The sequence below is a fragment of the Dendrobates tinctorius genome, unplaced genomic scaffold (genome assembly GCF_039654945.1).
Source record: "Dendrobates tinctorius isolate UK_male_01 unplaced genomic scaffold, ASM3965494v1 ptg000250l, whole genome shotgun sequence".
NCBI classification, from domain to species: domain Eukaryota; kingdom Metazoa; phylum Chordata; class Amphibia; order Anura; family Dendrobatidae; genus Dendrobates; species Dendrobates tinctorius.
The window spans coordinates 11,697,053-11,715,190 of NW_027361917.1; the positions used below are offsets into that span (position 1 = coordinate 11,697,053).

The 18,138-nt window shown below is 43.6% G+C and overlaps 1 protein-coding gene across 2 annotated transcripts in view; it reads left to right on the forward strand.

Moving 5' to 3' along the window:
• Positions 1-18,138, forward strand: part of GINS1 (GINS complex subunit 1) — a 35,658-nt gene that overhangs the window by 15,747 nt on the left and 1,773 nt on the right. The gene's annotated exons all lie outside the window — the stretch shown is intronic.

An 18,138-nucleotide genomic window follows, 5' to 3' on the forward strand; every position in this document is an offset into this window, starting at 1 on the left:
GTCTCGCTGTGACTGAAGTAACCTTGTATGGTAGTCGGTGGTGTGTATCTATAGAAAACTATAAATACTGTTATTATATGCTCCATTATTACCTAGTGCAGAGCCTGAAGGATGGGTGTACGCCACAGATCCAACACCCGAGTCACGCACTGCCCATCAGGCCCTGTATTTGGTACAGAGTCGGTTTGGCCTGGAGGGTTTTACTCTGAAATGTTGCCGTAATTCCTGTATGGCAGCTTTTTAGCATGTGAGACTATGTCCACATCTACAGGCCGTGTCTGCAAACAGGCTTTAACCCCTTCCCAACATGGCAACTTTTTTTTTCCGTTCCAATTTTGCTCCTTTATTCTCTTCTCTGAAGAGCAATAACTTTATAAACAATAGGTTTTTGGGTTTTGTTTTTACAGCTTTCATTGTTTGGTAAAAATTAGCCAGAAAAGATAATTTTTTTCCGAGATGGCGTCAATAGAGCTGGGACTTGTGGTCTGCGTCTTGAGATGACATTTTTATTGATACCATTTTTTTGGTAGATCTGATATTTTGATTACTTATTGTGGTTTTTTTTCTTTTCTTTTTTTAGTAGTGCACATAAACTTTTTTTTTTTTTTTTTTTTTTTCTTTTACGGCATTTACCAATCAAATGGTTTAATTTTAGGTTTTGATAGATGGACACAGTGATGCCATGTATGTTTATTATGTTTTTGTTTCTTTACTGTTAATGGAGTTAAGGTTGGTTTACATTTTTTTTTTTTTTTTTTTGTATTAGTTTCTATATTCTTAACCCTTTTGGTTACTTCAACTTGCAGTTGTCCAATCGCTTAGGGTATGTTCTCAAGGTCAGAAAACGCTGCGGGTTGGACGCTCCATACATCTGCAGCGTCCCACCCACAGCGGCCAGATGTTAAAGCATAAGTGGATGGGGGATTTCAAGAAATCCCATCTCCACTATCCATGCACGGACGCCTCCACCTTCCCTGTAGAGACGCACATGCGGTGCGTCTTTTCAGACCTCAGCATGTCTATTTATGTAGCGGAGATGCTCAGTCTCCGCTGCGTAAATTACCTATAGACTTTCATTAGATGTGGTAAAACTGCATTATCTTCTTAGTCACATGGGTATTAAGTGCGGGAACACAGCTTACTACGCATGTGTACTAATTTAAATAAAGGTGTACCTTGTGACACCAGCCGGAAGTCCACGTACACTATAGTTCTCGCGACAAGCTGATCACGAGAACTGCCGTGCACGTGACCGCCTGGGACAGGGTTATCTCCGGTCACTAGCCAAGTTCTCACGATCAGCTAACCGCGAGAACTGCAGTGCACATGAACGCCGGGGACCACGTTATCTCCGGTGATTATCTTGAAGCTCCTCTGTCTCTGGATGTTAGGCTGAGTGGTGAAATAATGCCAATGTTCAGCCAAAGGCATCCAGATGTAGCAGAGCTGGACTTATCGTGGGACAGTATGTATATCTTCTCAGCGCACAGGTAAGGATATTATGGCTTTTTTATTTTAATTCTCTTCCAGGAGATGAGGGCTTCGGTGGAATAGGCGATGCAGTAAGTATGGTTTAATTAAGGTCTATTAAAGGAGTCTGTGTCATTATTTCAATTAAAAGACTTTATTCTGGCTGTGTCTTTATTTACCATGTAACTATAGGACTAGTAATGGATAGGTGTCTTCTAGACGCTTCTCCATTACTAAGTCGTGGGCTTGATGTCACCTGACAATGCAAAGGTGAAATCAACCCCACAAATATTACCCCACTTGCCACTCCTACAAGGCAAGTGGGAAGAGCCAGGTAAAGTGCCACAATTGGAGCATCTTTGGATGTGCCAATTATGGGGCAGCTGTGGGCTCCTATTTTTAGCCAATTTCTAGTAGGTACATTTTCCATACGCTTTAAAGTGTAACTTGAGCTTTTCAGGTTTTTTTTGATAATTCTATCCAGCGTTGAAAGTTATTTAAGTTTGGCCATCCCTTCATTAAGTAACATGGCTACACTTCTGTAAAAGGCTTTCATCTACGTGGCCTCTAAACCACTGTTTAGCCTACTTGTCTATTTTTTCTGTACGTCATTACTATGCACTGGGAGTACAAACTCTGGCAGTGGTGTTTCCCCATGCAAGATACTCTGTGCCAGATGTCCTCTCGGCACGCTGATGGCACTTTCAGGTGATGCTCCTCCAGCACAGTTGTACCCTGCACTAGTGCAGTTAGCCAGGTCTAGAAACCCATAGAGCCAGCATGGCACTGCTGCTGGAAGAGTCACTGCTGATGACACAGTGCCAGAGAGACAGTCTGTCCTCCATAACACTACTATAGCACAACCATGCTGAGAGGAGGATGAGAATACCTTGCAGGAGAGCGAGCACCCCCATATGGTAACTCTTTCCCCTGCCAAAGTACATATAGAAATAAGACACTTTGGCCCCAATTCATCATAGCCTTTGCTCCTGTTCTTTTGCATAGCTTTGTGTGATTTGCGCCTTTTTTTTTTTTATTTACAATCAATTCATTATTCTATTTGTGCCTTTTTTTTTTTTTAAGGGAATCTGTCACCAGGTTTTTGCTACCTCATCTGAGAGCAGCATAATGTAGAAACAGACCCCGATTCCAACAATGTGTCACTTATTACTGGGTGAAGAAGTTGTGACAGAGTTCTCAGATGTAGCAGAGCTCAGAAAGCTAACCTCACCCACACCACAGCATTCTGTGTATATAGTCCAGCAGTTGAGTGCGACCTGGTCCCAGCAAAGAGTGTCACCTGGTGATATAACCTTCATTGTAAGTAAACAGCACACAGCCTGAGAAGTGACATATAGCTGATTCAGTGTTTTAATCCAGTGTTTTAATCTTACCTCATGCTGTCCTCAAATTACACAGCAAAACCTGCTGACAGATTCCCTTTAAGTCTCTTATGTGCTCGCTTGTGATTTTCTTTTGTTTATTTTTTATCCACTTTGTGGGTGCAGATGTTTTTGCCCCATTCTTCAGCTGCCTTCCCAGGGTGTATCCCATGAGTGTCTTACAAAAGTTGCACCTTTCACGACATTTTGAAAAAGATGCGACTTTGCCCTAAAAAAGTCACAAAATGGTTAACCCCTTCACCACCTTGGTTTTCTGCGTTTTTGAGTTTCCATTTTTTGCTCCCCCTTCTTCCCAGAGCCATAACTTTTTATTTTTTCCGTCAATATGGCCATGTGAGGGCTTGTTTTTGGTGGGACGAGTTGTACTTTTGAACAACACCACTGGTTTCGCCATATACTGTATTGTAAAGTGGAAAAAAAAAAATTCCAAGTGCGGTGATATTGCAAAAAAAAAAGTGCAATTCCACAGCTGTGGCTTTTTTTTTTTTTTTACCATGTTCATTAAATGCTAAAACTGACATGCCATTATGATTCTCCAGGTCATTTTTTACTTTGCAGACATCAAACATGTCCAGGTTCTGTTTTATTTAAGTGGTGAAAATCCAAAGTTTCTATAAAAAAAAAGGCCATTTTACGAGACTTGTAGCATCTCCATTTTTCATGACCTGGGGCTGGATTTGGGCTTTTTTTTTTTTTGCATGCTGAGCTGACTTTTTTATTGATACCACTTTGGTGTTGGTATGATCCTTCCCCCCGTGTTATTGCAATGTTGTGGCTGTAAAAAAAAAAAAAAAAAAGTAATTCTGGCTTTTTTTTTTTTTTCTTCTTGTTGCGCCGTTTACTAATCTGATTAATTCTTTTTATATATTGATAGATCGGGTGTTTCTGAATGCGGCAATACCAGAAGTGTATATTTTTTTCTAACTGATTTATTTTGAGAGGGAGGTTATTTTAATTTTTTTTTATATTTAAAAAAAATTTTTTTTTACTTTTCACTTGTCCGTGGGAGACTAGAAGCTACGAACACAGCAGGGCTCTCTCTCCCCTCCTGATCATTGCCAAGGTGACCTGACATCACCAGGCTATGGAAAGCCCCGCAGAGCATGGTCTAAGGGGCTTGTGTCAGTGCAAAACTGACAGTTATATACCATTGCAATGTTATATAACTAACAGTGATCAGGCACATGAAAGTGAAAGTCCCACAAAAGGACTGTGTAAAAACGTTAAAAAAAAAATCACGTAATAGAAACAAATTCATGGGTACAATAATTAATTTTTATTTTCATGTAAAAAACAAAATACACGTTTGGTATCACCACCTCCGGACCGACCCGCCGCATAAAACTGCACAACATAAAGAAGAATTTTTCCAGCGTCTCCAGGAGATAAAATAATAATTGCTTTATTGAGAATATAAAATCTTCATTCCATCAGGTAAAAACGACATAAAGAGGCGTATGGAGGGGAGCAATTTCCTACGCGTTTCACCCTAAGAGGGCTTAATCATGGAATAATGGCATTCCATGATTAAGCCCTGTTAGGGTGAAACGCGTAGGAATTGCTCCCCTCCATACGCCTCTTTGTCGTTTTTACCTGATGGTATGAAGATTTCATATTCTCAATAAAGCAATTATTATTTTATCTCCTGGGGACGCTGGAAAAATCCTTCTTTATGTTGTGCATGCACTATACACCCGGGTCAGGGTGTTTCCGTGCGTCGGAGGTGTGATCAGGAGTGAAGAAGGGTGAGCTGAATACTTCTTGTTTGTGCCGTATAAAACTGTCACACTAGTTAACCCCTTCAGTGAACGCCATAAAAAGTGCAAAAAACAATGCTTTTTCATCATACTGCCAAACAAGGAGTAAAACATGATGAAAAAGACAAAAATAAAAATGATAATCACTGAAAACGTCATATTGTCCCGCAAAAAAAAAAGCTGCCATACAACTCCATCTCTGGAAAAATAAGTTATAGCTCTCAGAATACAAAAAGTTTTTTCTATAAAATTAGTTTTTCTTGAGTAAAAGCGTTAAAACATAAAAAAACAATATAAATGGGGTTTCACTGTAATTGTATAAACCCGAAGAATAAAGCTGCCTTCTCAAGTTTTATCACACGCGGAAGGGCATAAAAAAACAAAACAATTCCTGAATTGCTGGTTTTTGTTCATTCTGCCTCCCAAAAATCAGAATAGAAAGTGATCAAAAAATGTCATGTGCCCAAAAATGATACCAATAAAACCGTCAACTGGTCCAGCAAAAAAACAAAGCTGTCATGTGACTGTTATCCAAAATATGGAACAATGATAGTGCTCAAAATATTGCAATGTTTTTGCAATAAAAAGCGTCTTTTAGTGTGACAGCAGGCAAACAAAAACCCGATATAAATCTGGTATCGCTGTAATCGCACAGACCCGAAGAATAGTCATATAATATCGCACGAGCAATGGTGTAAAAAATAACTAAAACCAATTCTTCACCTGATGTTGAATTTTTTCATTCTGCCTCCCAAAGATTACAGTAAGGCTCAGCGCACATTTAACCTGGAGTCCACCAACTATTCAGGTGCTCTGCCAATTTGACATGGGCCCCTCACCTCAAACCATTCCAGCAAAATCTGAACCCCAATATGGTTCTTTTTCTCTTCTGTGCCTCAAAAGTAGTTTTTGCCCACATATGGGGTATCTGTGCACTCAGGAGAAATTGCACAATAAATTTTGAGGTCCACTTTGTCCTGATATCATTGTGAAAATGAAAGTAATTGGGTCCAAAGAACATTTGTGTGAAAAATTGATTTCTCCTACGCCTCATTGGGGGACACAGACAGTGGGTGTTATGCTGTTTGCCACTAGGAGGACACTAAGTAAACCAGAAAAAAAGCTAACTCCTCCCCTGCAGTATGCACCCTCTCGCTGGATGAGATTTTTCCAGTTCTTGCTTAGTGTCTGCAAGAGGCACTTGGGTCTGGTTTCAGACCCCACCGTTTTTATTTTATTTTTGAATTTTCTGTAAATTTTAATTTTTTAGCTAACGGAGTGAAGGAGGTGACGGTTCCTTTCTACGGCCCGCTGTCCCCCGAACCAACAACAGGCAAGCACGCGGAGTATACCTCCCCGTAGACCTTCCTGCGATGAACGGGGCCGATTCCTCTGACGATGATTCCTTACGGTGGACGGATATGAAGGCAAGCGCAGCATTGACTGCATGGAGACCGGCGGAGGACCTTACCTACAGCGCTCCCGAATGCCCTGAATCAGCCCCATAGCTCTCCATCCCCCTACCTATAGGGTGGATCGATTGAGCATGCCCCTTTAAGAACTCCTCCAGCTCTGCGACATCAGCCCAGGAGGATGAGAAGACTTGCATGGATGGCCAGGACAGCGACTGCAGGCCTGAGCACTGGAGTAGAGGTATGGGGTCGGGTCCTGGTCCCCAGGAGAGGCGCTAACTTTGCCATTGCACCCCCCCGCCCCCCCCGCTCTCAGTGCCTACAGCGGGTAGGCCAAACATTTAGTCTCCGGATCTTCCGGCCTACTAGGCCGCAATTTGAATAGCGCCGCCCCCCCTCCTTGGTGCCTCTCGTCTCTTATGAGAGGCCGCAATTCTAGTCTCGGGGGGCCATGAAATTTACCTCAGCCTGCTCAGGAAATAGGCTGTGAGGCACGCACTCTGCCGGATATCGGGTGACACCACAGGGCCACCGCTATTCCTCTCGGGGACACAGCACAGGACCAGGGTAAGCTGCATCTGCCCTCAGAACAAAGCTTAACCCCTTCCCGACATTCCTTGCAGCTGCAGTCCAGAATCTGCCTTTAACCCTTTCAGGAGCGCTATGTCTCAATCTAAGGAGGCTAAACGGGCTGCTAAGAAGCACACTGCGTTTTTTACCGTGTGTACCACTTGCAAGACTGCCTTGCCCAGTGCCCAGACTAATCCGTTATGCACGAACTGTGACCCGGCCTGCGCTCCAACGCCCCTCGCCGCCGCCGCTGCTGCGGGGTTTCCTACGTTTAGTCCGCCTGAATGGGCTGCGTCCCTGTCACGGTCCATGGAGTCACTGACCCAGGCCATAGACTCCCTCCGTAAAGCCTCTTTTAGTCAGAAAGCGTCTTTACCGCCCGAGCAGGGCTCTGTCGATGGCGGAGAACCGTTCACCAGCAGGGGCCGTACTCGCTAAAGGGATGGTCAGGCTAGAAAGCGGACCCATGACGCGTCCCCTAGTCACGTTTGCGCTTCAGCACCAGCAAGTTCTGTCTCTCGCTCTCCCTCTCCTATTGTCCGCAGCGAGCACGACTCTGAATTGGAATCTGACACGTCAGCCCCTCAGATTCCTCCAACTGACCAAGAGTCGCTTGATTCTCTTATAGAATCAGTCAACAGGATTCTGGAGTTGGATGAGGAAAATATTCCCGCTCCAGCACATGCTATCTCATTTAAGAGGGCCAAACGTGTACGCAGGTTATTTGCCAGCCATCCGGAGTTTAAGGACATTGTCCAGAAACATAGGGATCGGCCACATAAGCGGTTCACTGGGCTAAAGTCTACTGAGACTAAATACCCTTTTGCTCCAGACCTAATGAAGGATTGGTTACAGTCCCCTTCGGTGAACCCTCCTGTATCGCGTCTTGCTTTTAAAACGCTCCTATCCGTTTCTGAGGGCTCCTCAGTCAGAAACCCCTCCGATCGTCAAATTGACTACCTTGCCAGCTCAGTTTTTGAAGTTTCAGGAGCGGCGCTTTTTCCATCTTTCGCGGCGACTTGGGTCACTAAGGCAATGGCCGCTTGGGCAGAAGTCTTAATTACTGCCTTCCAGGGTACCAATCTTCCTTCAGAGGCAACCAGGGTCGCCAGGCAGATAACTCACGCAGCAGACTTTGTAGTGGACGCTTCTTTAGATGCCGCCAATTGCGCTGCTCAAAATGCCGCTAATGCGATCTCCATTAGAAGAGCCGTATGGCTCCGCGACTGGCGGGCGGATACCACATCTAAAAGATCGTTGACTTCCCTGCCCTATTAGACTGGTCGTCTTTTTGGAGAGAAACTGGACCAGCTCATTTCGGATACTACTGGGGAAAGAGTAAATTTCTTCCTCAACAAAAGGCTGTTCGGCCGTTTCAACGCCAACAGCCGACACGTTTTCGACCTTTTCGCAACAATTCCGGTTGGTCCTCCACTACCTTCTCTTCCGGATCAAGTTGGTCCCCGCGCGGAGACAGAGGCTCCCAGGTCTTATACAGACCTAAGCGCTCTTGGAAGCCCAGGCCAAGGGCATCTGGATCTAGGAGAGCCAGACCCCATAGATCTTCTACATAATGACTTGTTGCGGTATCCGGCGGTCACCGACAAAGTAGGCGGTCGTCCCCTTTCCTTCAGTCACACCTGGCTCGCGGTCGTCCACAACAAGTGGGTCAGGGAGCTGGTGTCCTCCGGATACAAGATAGAATTTTCATTTTCCCCCCCCACTGACAAGTTTTTTTCCAGTCCTCACCCCCCAAGAGCCTTCCTTCGGGCTGTTCAGGCTCTGCAAGGGGACGGAGTCATCATTCCGGTCCCTCATCACGAAAGGTTCAGGGGTTTTTATTCAATCCTTTTTGTGGTTCCAAAGAAGGCCGGGACTATGCGACCCATACTGGATCTCAAACTGTTAAATCAGTTTGTCAAGGTACGGCGATTCCGAATGGAATCTCTCCGATCAGTTGTCGCTTCCATGGAAAAAGAGTTCCTAGCATCCATCGACATCAAGGACGCTTACCTTCACATTCCGATCTGTCCGTCCCACCAGCAGTTCCTGCGTTTTGCAATTCACGAGGAACACTTCCAGTTCGTTGCCTTGCCCTTCGGACTTGCCACCGCCCCCAGGGTCTTTACCAAGGTCATGGCGGCTGTCATGGCCATTCTCCACTCTCGGGGAGTGGTGGTGTTACCGTATCTGGAAGACCTGCTCATCAAGGGTCCGTCCCTTCCAGCCTGCGAGGAATCTGTCGATATAACAGTAAATACACTATCTCGCCTGGGCTGGAAGATAAACTTCGAAAAGTCTTTCCCAAAACCGGCCCAGCAGATTTCCTTTTTAGGAATGATCTTGGACACTTCCTGCGGGTTGGTCATTCTCCCTCCAGAAATACCCAAGCCTTACAACAGGCAGCGCGGACTCTTCCCCGACCGGTTTCTCACTCCATTTGTTTCAGCATGAGAGTTCTCGGAAAGATCATAGAATCGTAGAGTTGGAAGGGACCTCCTTGGCCATCTTGGTCCAACTCCCTGCTCAAAGCAGGATTCGCTAAATCATCCCAGACAGATCTGTCCAGCCTCTGTTTGAATACTTCTATTGAAAGAGAACTCACCACCTCTCGTGGCAGCCTGTTCCACTCATTGATCATTCTAACTGTCAAAAAGTTGTTTCTAATATCTAATCTGTCTCCTTCCAATCAGTTTCATCCCATTGCTTCTAGTCTTCCCTTGTGCAAATGAGAATAAAGATGATCCTTCTGCAATGTGACAGCCCTTGAGATATTTGTAGACAGTTTTTAAGTCTCCTCTGTCTTCTCTTTTGCAAGCTAAACATTCCCAAATCCTGCAACCTTTCCTCATAAGACAGGGTTTGCAGAGCGGTCACCATTCTGGTCGCTCTTTTCTGAACTTGTTCCAGTTTGTTGATGTCTTTTTTTTTAAAATGTGGCGCCCAAAACTGGACACAGTATTCCAGATAAGGTCTGACCAAAGAGGAGTAAAGGGCAATAATGACTTCACGTGATCTAGACTGTATGCTTCTGTTTATACATCCTAGAATTGCATTTGCCTTTTTTGCTGCTGCATCACACTGTTGACTCATATTCAGTCTGTGATCTATTAGTATACCCAAGTCTTTTTCACATGTGCTGTTGCTTAGCCCTATTCCTCCCATTCTGTATATGCTTTTTTTCATTTTTATTGCCCAGATGTAGTACTTTGCATTTTTCCCTGTTAAAAACCATTCTGTTAGTTGCTGCCAACTGCTCCAATTTGTTTATATCTTTTTGAATCTTCTCTCTCTCTTCTCTAGTATTAGCTATCCCTCCTAGCTTTGTGTCATCAGCAAATTTAATCAGTTTACCCTCAATTCCTTCATCTAAATCGTTGATAAAGATGTTGAACAATACAGGGCCCAGGACAGAGACCTGTGGTACCCCACTTGCGCCATTCTTCCAACTGGATGTGCAGCCATTTATGACCACTCTTTCGGTCCGATCACTAAGCCAGTTATGAATCCACCTAACAATTGCCTTGTCCATTCCATACTTAGTCATTTTTTCAATAAGGATTGTGTGAGATACTTTGTCAAATGCTTTGCTGAAGTCAAGATTTACTTTATCTACAGCATTTCCCTGATCCACCCAATCAGTGATTCTGTCATAGAAGGAAATTAAGTTAGTCTGACATGACTTATTAGTTACAAACCCATGCTGACTCTGTTTAATCACTTCATTCTTATCCAGGTACTGACATACATGTTGTTTAATAATTTGTTCAAAGATCTTTCCTGGTATAGAAGTCAGACTCACCGGCCTATAGTTGCCTGGGTCTACCTTCTTCCCCTTTTTGAAGATAGGAACAACATTTACTCTTCTCCAGTCTTCTGGGACTTCTCCTGTTCTCCACGAATTTTCAAGGATTATGGAGAGCAGTTCAAAAATTTCTTCTATCTCCTTCAGAACTCTGGGGTGTAATTCATCTGGACCTGGAGACTTGAATTCATTTAGGTTAGCTAAGTGTTTCCTCACTATATTTCTGTTAATAGATATCCTGGATTCTTCTATTCCCTTAATAGGACAATGAAGAATAGTTGATGTTACATTTCCTTTCTGAGAGAAAACATGCAAAATAGGAATTTAAAAGTTCGGCCTTCTCAACATCCTGTCTTACCATTTCATCATTTTCATCCTGTAAAAATCCTATAGCATCTTTGACTTTTCTTGTACTTTCGATATATCCCCAAAATCCTTTATTATTGCTTTGATGTCTCTTGCAAGCCTCAATTCATTGTCCGCTTTAGATAATCTGATTCGTGCCCTGCAGGTTCTGCAGACAGCATTATATTCTTCTTTAGATATGCCTCCCTCTTTCCATTTTATAAACATTTTCTTCCTTTTTAGCATGTGCTTAAGTTCTGTGTTCAACCATCCTGGTTTCCTTAAATGCTTCCTATTCTTCCCTCTTTTCGGAATTGTTAACGATTGTGCTTTGAGAATTTCATTTTTCAAGATTTCCCATCCTTCCTGGACATTTTTGTCCTTAAGGATATCCAGCCATTGGATCCCTCCAATTCTCTTTCTGAATCCCTTAAAATCTGCCTTTCTGAAATCTAACCTTGACGTCTGAGTCTTCACAGGTCTTCCTCCTCTAGTTATCCAAAATTCTAAAATAGCATGGTCGCTACCTCCTAGGGTCCCAGCCACTTTTACCTCCTCAACCATTTCCTCCCTGTTTGTAAGGATTAGATCCAAGGTAGCAGTTCCCCTTGTTTTCTCCCTTACCTTTTGGAAGATAAAGTTGTCAGCAAGAGAGGATAAGAATTTCCTTGACCTGTTAGTTTTGCCTGAGAGAGATTCCCGACAATTGTCTGGATAGTTGAAATCTCCCGTGACAACGATGTCATATTTTTTGGAGAACTCGGCCATTTGATGCATAAAGAGTTCATCCATATCTTCAGCTTGCACAGGCGGCCTGTAGTAAATGCCTACAATGGTGTCCTTTCCATTGTTCTGTCCTTCTATTCTTACCCAAACAGTTTCCACAGAACTCCCAGTCTCTGAAGCTTCAATCTCTGTGCAGATATACTCGTTTCTAACATACAATGCGACACCTCCTCCTCGTTTATCAAGTCTGTTTCTTGCAAATAAGTTGTATCCTTCTAGCCTTGTATTCCAATCATGTGTATCGTCCCACCAAGTTTCAGTGATTCCAATGACATATTTATTTTCCTGCGTTAGTAGTTCCAGTTCTCCTTGTTTGTTGCCCATGCTTTGTGCATTAGTATAGAAACATTTTACTTTTAGTTTGTGATTGGTTTCTCTTTCTCCAATATTTATATTTTTAGATTTTTTTCTGTCTTTGTTCTTTCCTCCCATTTCTAATAGAGTTCTCAATAGCATTTGTCAGGTGTATGGCTTTTTCTGGCCTTTTGCTTAACTTCCCGCATTGTTCTAGTTTAAAGCTCTCCTCCTGATGAGTGTAGCAAGGCGACTTCCAAATACATGTTTTCCAGTCTTCGTAAGGTGCACCCCATCTCTAGCAAGTAGTCCATCGTATAGGTAATTCACTCCGTGATCCAGGAATCCAAATCCTTGCTGACGGCACCATCGACCTAGCCAGTTGTTCACCTGCAGAATCTATTCCACCTCCTTGTTCCATGGCCATCCACTGGGAGGATGGAAGAGAAGACGACCTGCTCCCAGTTCTTTCACTTTCTTACCTAAGTTTTCAAAGTCACTGCAGATGGTTTACAGGTTGTTTCTTGCTGTGTCCTTTGTCCCCACATGTATTAGCAGGAATAGGTAGTCATCTGTAGGTCTGAAGAGTCCTGATATCCTGTCAGACACCTCTTTAACCCCTTAGGCCTCTTTCACAATCAGTCACAATCCGTCATGTTTTGAAAAAAACGGATCCTCAATTTTCTTTTGAGGATCCTTTTTTTTTTCCCCATTGACTTCCATTATTGGCGGATTGTGACGGATTGCCGTCCGTTGCATCCGTTTTTTTGCGGATCCGCCAAAAGTTGCTGTCCGTCACCATCCTCAAAGATTTCAAAACGGAGCTTGCAATGTTTTTTTCCTCTGGCGGATCCTCCAGACATTCATTTAACCCGAAATTCTTTCTGTGTGCCGGACAAAAAAAAAATTCTCTCTCTCTTTCTTTCTCTCTCTTTCTTCCAGGCTGCGATTCCTTTAAAATTCTTCATTTGACGGATCCGTCAAAAAAACGGACGGGTGGCATCCGTTGTCATCAGTACTAAAACGGATCCGCCATCCGTCCTTTTGGCGGATTTTGACTGATGCAAAAAACTGAAGTGTGAAAGATGCCTTAGTGACGGAGCCAAAATTTTAAATTCTGACTAATGTCACTTTATGTGGTGATAACTCTGGAACCCTTCAACAAGTCCCATTGATTTTGAGATTGTTTTTTCATGGCATATTATAATTTATGATAATGGTAAATTTAGGTCGATAAGTTTTGTTTTTATAAAAAGTTTCAGAAACTTGACAAAAATGTAGAAAAATTGCAATTTTCAGAAGTTGAATGATTATCCCTTTAATCCAGATAGTCATAAAACAGAAAAACAGTAATAAATAACATTTCCCACATGCCTGCTTTACATCAGCACCATTTTTAAAACGCTAGTTTATTTTATTAGCCTTTTAGGAGGTTTAATAATGTAGCAGCAATTTTTCATTTTTTCAAGGAAATTTACAAAATTTATTTTTTTGAGGGACCTATCCAGGGTTGGAGTGACTTTGGGGGTGCTATATATTGGAAGACCCCAAATGTGATACCATTTTAAAAACAGCACCCCCTGACATATTGAAAACTGCTGTCAGATAGTTTATTAACCCTTCAGGTGATTTTCAGGAATTAATGCAAAGTGGTATAGCAGGAATGAAAAAATGTTTGTTTACCACCTGAATGTCACTAACTTCTGAACTGACCGCTATAGCCGGGAGACTCTGAGGCCGCTATTTGGCCATGAACTGCTATGGCAAACATCAGGACCACACAATCATGATCTCGGTGTGTAAATTAGATTAAAGCAGAAGCCCCCACAATCTATTAACCATTTATTAGATGTAGTCACTTTTGACAGCAGCAACTAAGGGGTTAAACAGATCTGAATGGTGCCAACACTAATCATTTATGATGCAGCAAGTTGTTAGCTATAGTGTACAGTCGACAGCTGCTGGATTGTCACCTGTACGGGGATGATATTCTCTAATATCGCAGGTCAGTAAAAAAACGTATTGGCTGTCATTAAGGGGTTCATTTTTGCACCTGGAAGACAGCACATTTCTCTTGAGGTTATATCCGGTCTGCAGATAGCGGCCTCTGTTCCTCTCAACAGGGAATCCCCCATGACCACCACTCTCCGTTTCTTCACAACATTTTTCTCTCCATCCAGAACGACTCTGAGGGCGTACAAAGTTGCTGTTTGTGGGCAAAGTCTTATCCTGATGTATTTCTTCATCATTCTCCTGTGTAAGAGCCTGGTACTGGTTCCTGAGCAGTATGGGTGCTGACTGCCTCCTGATCCTCCTGCTTCTCTGGGTCACATGTTTTCATTCCTCTGTTTCTTCAGGTGCACTTCGAATTTCTTCTCTTTCTGTTACATGAAGAGATAATTCTGCTCTGTCTAAGAACTCTTCACCTTCCTTAATGATTTTCAATGTAGCTAACCTCTCCGAGATTTTGCAACTTTTCCTCCAACTGGGACACAAGCTTGCATTTGTGGCATGTGAAGTTTGGCTTTTCCACTGGTAAGTCTGTGAACATGTAGCAAGAAATGCAGCTCACCAAATGGCTCCTGGCCTCTTCCATATTGTTATTCTTAAAGAGACTTCAAAGTGATGAAAAATGATTTCCTCTTTTCAGCTGCAACGGCCAAAATCCAGTGATCGTTGAGCTCGCGGAGACTCTTCACTTATCCCATAAGGCACTGGGAATATGCAAATTATCTCCTCAGGACTCTTCCCCTGGTGGCAACGATGGAAGAAGTTCCATCCCCCTGTCCCTTACAACACGCATTGCTGTTAGCTTGGGACAAGAACTCGTTCTCCCTGGACTGTCGGTTCCTTCTGTCCCTGCGGGTCAGACAAGCCCTCAAGTGGTGGACACTGAAGTCCTCCCTGAGTCAATGGGAGGTCTTTTCTCCCAGTAAGATGGTTGGTAGTAACCACCGACGCAAGTCTTCTGGGCTGGGGTGCGGTCTTTCGTCACCACACGGCACAGGGTCGTTGGTCAACTCGAGGGTCACGTCTCCCCATCAACATCTTGGAGATACGTGGGTCCTAGTCGCGCCAGTTTGGCCGCGCCGGGCATGGTACGCAGAACTAATACTACTAGTCGCCGACGTCCCCTGGCGACTTCCCGATCGCATGGATCTACTCTCACAGGGCCCGATTTACCACCAGAACTCCGGGGCCCTGTCTTTGACAGCGTGGCCGTTGAATCCTGGATTTTAGCACAGGCTGGGTTCTCCCACGACGTGATTTCCACCATGATTAGTGCTAGGAAGCCTATGTCCATGCGCATCTATCACCGCACCTGGAAAACCTTCTTTTCGTGGTGCAAAGATCATGGTCGATCCCCTCTGGTGTTTTCCATTCCGGCCATATTGGAATTCCTTCAATCCGGATTAAAGTCAGGCCTCGCGCTTAGCTCGCTCAAGGGCCAAATTTCGGCCTTGTCGGTGCTATTCCAACGCAAAATTACCACCAAACTTCAGGTCAAGACATTCAGGAAGTCTCCCATGTGGCGCCTCCTTATAGAAGGCCATTGGAATCATGGGACCTTAACCTGGTTCTCGGGGCCTTACAGGAGGCTCCTTTCGAACTGCTGCAGGACGTGCCACTGATCGTTCTCTCTTGGAAGATGGTCTTTCTAGTGGCAATTTACGTCAATCAGACGAGTTTCGGAATTGGCGGCCCTGTCCTGCCACCCTCCGTTCCTGAACTTTCATCAGGACAAGGCAGTTCTCAGGACGTTCCTGTCCTTCCTGCCCAAAGTCGTATCCTCTTTCCATCTCAATGAGGAAATTGTTTTGCCTTCCTTTTGTCTGGCACCTGTCCATCGCATTGAGAAGGCCCTCCACAACCTGGATGTGGTTAGTGCCTTGAGACAGTACATCTCACGGACGGCTCCCTTCCGCAAGTCAGATGCCCTGTTCATACTTCCAGAGGGGCATAGGAAGGGTCTAGCCGCTTCAAAAGCAACGCTAGCCAGGTGGATTCGCTTGGTGATTCAGGAATCCTACCGTCTCAGGAACGCGCCTGTCCCAGCAGGGAATTAAGGAGCACTCTACCCGCTCAGGGGGCGCCTCTTGGGCCTTTCGGCACCAGGTCTGCAAGGCTGCGACTTGTTCCAGTGTGCATACTTTTACAAAACATTACCAAATTCATTCTCAGGCCTCTGCGGATGCAGCTCTCAGCAGACGCATCCTGCAATCAGCAGTACCACAGTGTTAAGTCAGTGGTACATGGGGTATTAGCAGATGTTTGCTCCCACCCAGGGACTGCTCTAGGACATCCCACTGTCTGTGTCCCCCAATGAGGCGTAGGAGAAATAGGGATTTTTGTGTACTCACCGTAAAATCCTTTTCTCCGAGCCAATCATTGGGGGACACAGCACTCACCCTGTTTAGCCTATTGGCTCACTGTAGCATTCTTAGTTTTTGACATAGTTATGGTTATTGCTGACTGTTTATGCTGCTCCTGCTTTTTTCACGGAACTGGAAAAATCTCAGCCAGCAAGAGGGTGTATACTGCAGGGGAGGAGTTAACTTTTTTTTCTGGTTTACTTCGTGTCCTCCTAGTGGCAAGCAGCATAACACCCACTGTCTGTGTCCCCCAATAATTGGCTCGGAGAAAAGGATTTTATGGTGAGTACACAAAAATCCCTGTTTTTATTTTACTTTCACGGCTCTACGTTATAAACGTCTGTGAAGCAACTGGGGGTTCAAGGTGCTCATCACACATGTAGATGCATTCCTTGAACGGTCTAGTTTCCAAAATGGGGTCACTTGCAGGGGGTTTTCCACTGTTTAAGCAAATCATGGGCTCTCCAAAAGGGATATGGCGTCCACTAATGATTCCAGCCAATTTTGTGCTCCTGAAGTCAAATGGCGCTCTTTCCCTTCTGAGTCCTGTTGTGCCCTAAACACAAGTTTCCACACCATATTTGGGGTATTGGTGTACTCAAAGAAACTGGACCACAAAAATGACTGTGAAATTTCTCCTATTACCATTGTGAATAGAAAAAAAACTGGTCTAAAGTAACATTTTTGTGAAAAATTAAATGTTCATTTTTTCCTCCCATAGTCTATTAATTCCTGTGAATCACCTGAAGGGTTAATAAATGTCTCGAAATGTGATTTTGAGTACATTGAGGGGTGCAGTTTTTAGAATGGTGCCACTTTGGGGTATTTTCTGTCATATAGGCCCTTCGAAGTCACTTAAAATTTTAATGTGGTCGCTAAAAAAAAGTTTTGTAAATTTTGTTGGAAAAATTAGAAATTGCTGATCAACCCCTTTTAACTTCGTAGCAAAAAAAAACCTACCTTATGTTTAAAAAATTGTGCTGATGTAAAATAGACATGCGGGAAATGTTATTTACTAACTATTTTGTGTGACCTAACTCTGGTTTAAGAGCATACAAGGTGGAGAATTGGAAAATGTTCAAAATTTTCTGAAAATTTTTGATTTTTTTTTTTTTTTCAAGTAAATGTGAGTCATATTGAACAAATTTTACCACTGTCATGAAGTACAATATATCACAAGAAAACACTCTCCGGATCAATGAGATACATTGAAGCGTTCCAGAGTAATGACCTCATAAAGGGACAGTGGTCAGAATTGTAAAATTTGGGGGGGGGGGTGAAAGTGGGTAAATAATTTTCCATGCTGGAAAGTTAGCAAGAAATCTGACATGAAGCCTGGCTTTTCTTAAAAATATAATTAGAAAATCCAGGTGGGAACCATAGGGAGAGACGTTGACTAGGCTGGTGCCACCCATCGACGGCTTTTTCCCAGCTCTGCAAGAGGTGATTGACAGGTTTCTCCCTATCGTCCCTGCCTGGATTATTTGTTTTCTGAAACACCAGAGCGTTCAGAGAAAATACTGTAACTGCACAGCCAGGCGCTGATTCATGCGGATTGTAGTTTGGGCAGTATAAAGCAACTGACAGGCCCCCTTTAATGGAGAGATGTATGTTACCTTCGCCTTCTTTTTGAAACATAAATGGAGTACAAAAAGCCAATATTTCCTTGTGACTTTGTTGGAAAATTTCTAGGTGTATGTTGTCTGTCTCCTTCACTGGTAGCCTATGAATTTGCTTGTTTATTAATCTTATTTAATGTTTGGCACAACATTGATTGCTTACCTGCTTATGAGAATAAGACCAGTGGTCTTTTTTTTCACAGATACATTGCCATTGTCAAGTCAGACATTCCTCTTAAAGGGAATCTGTCAGCAGGATCATCTCTCCTAAGCCATCTCTATGGGCATGTAGGTCATAGGAAGC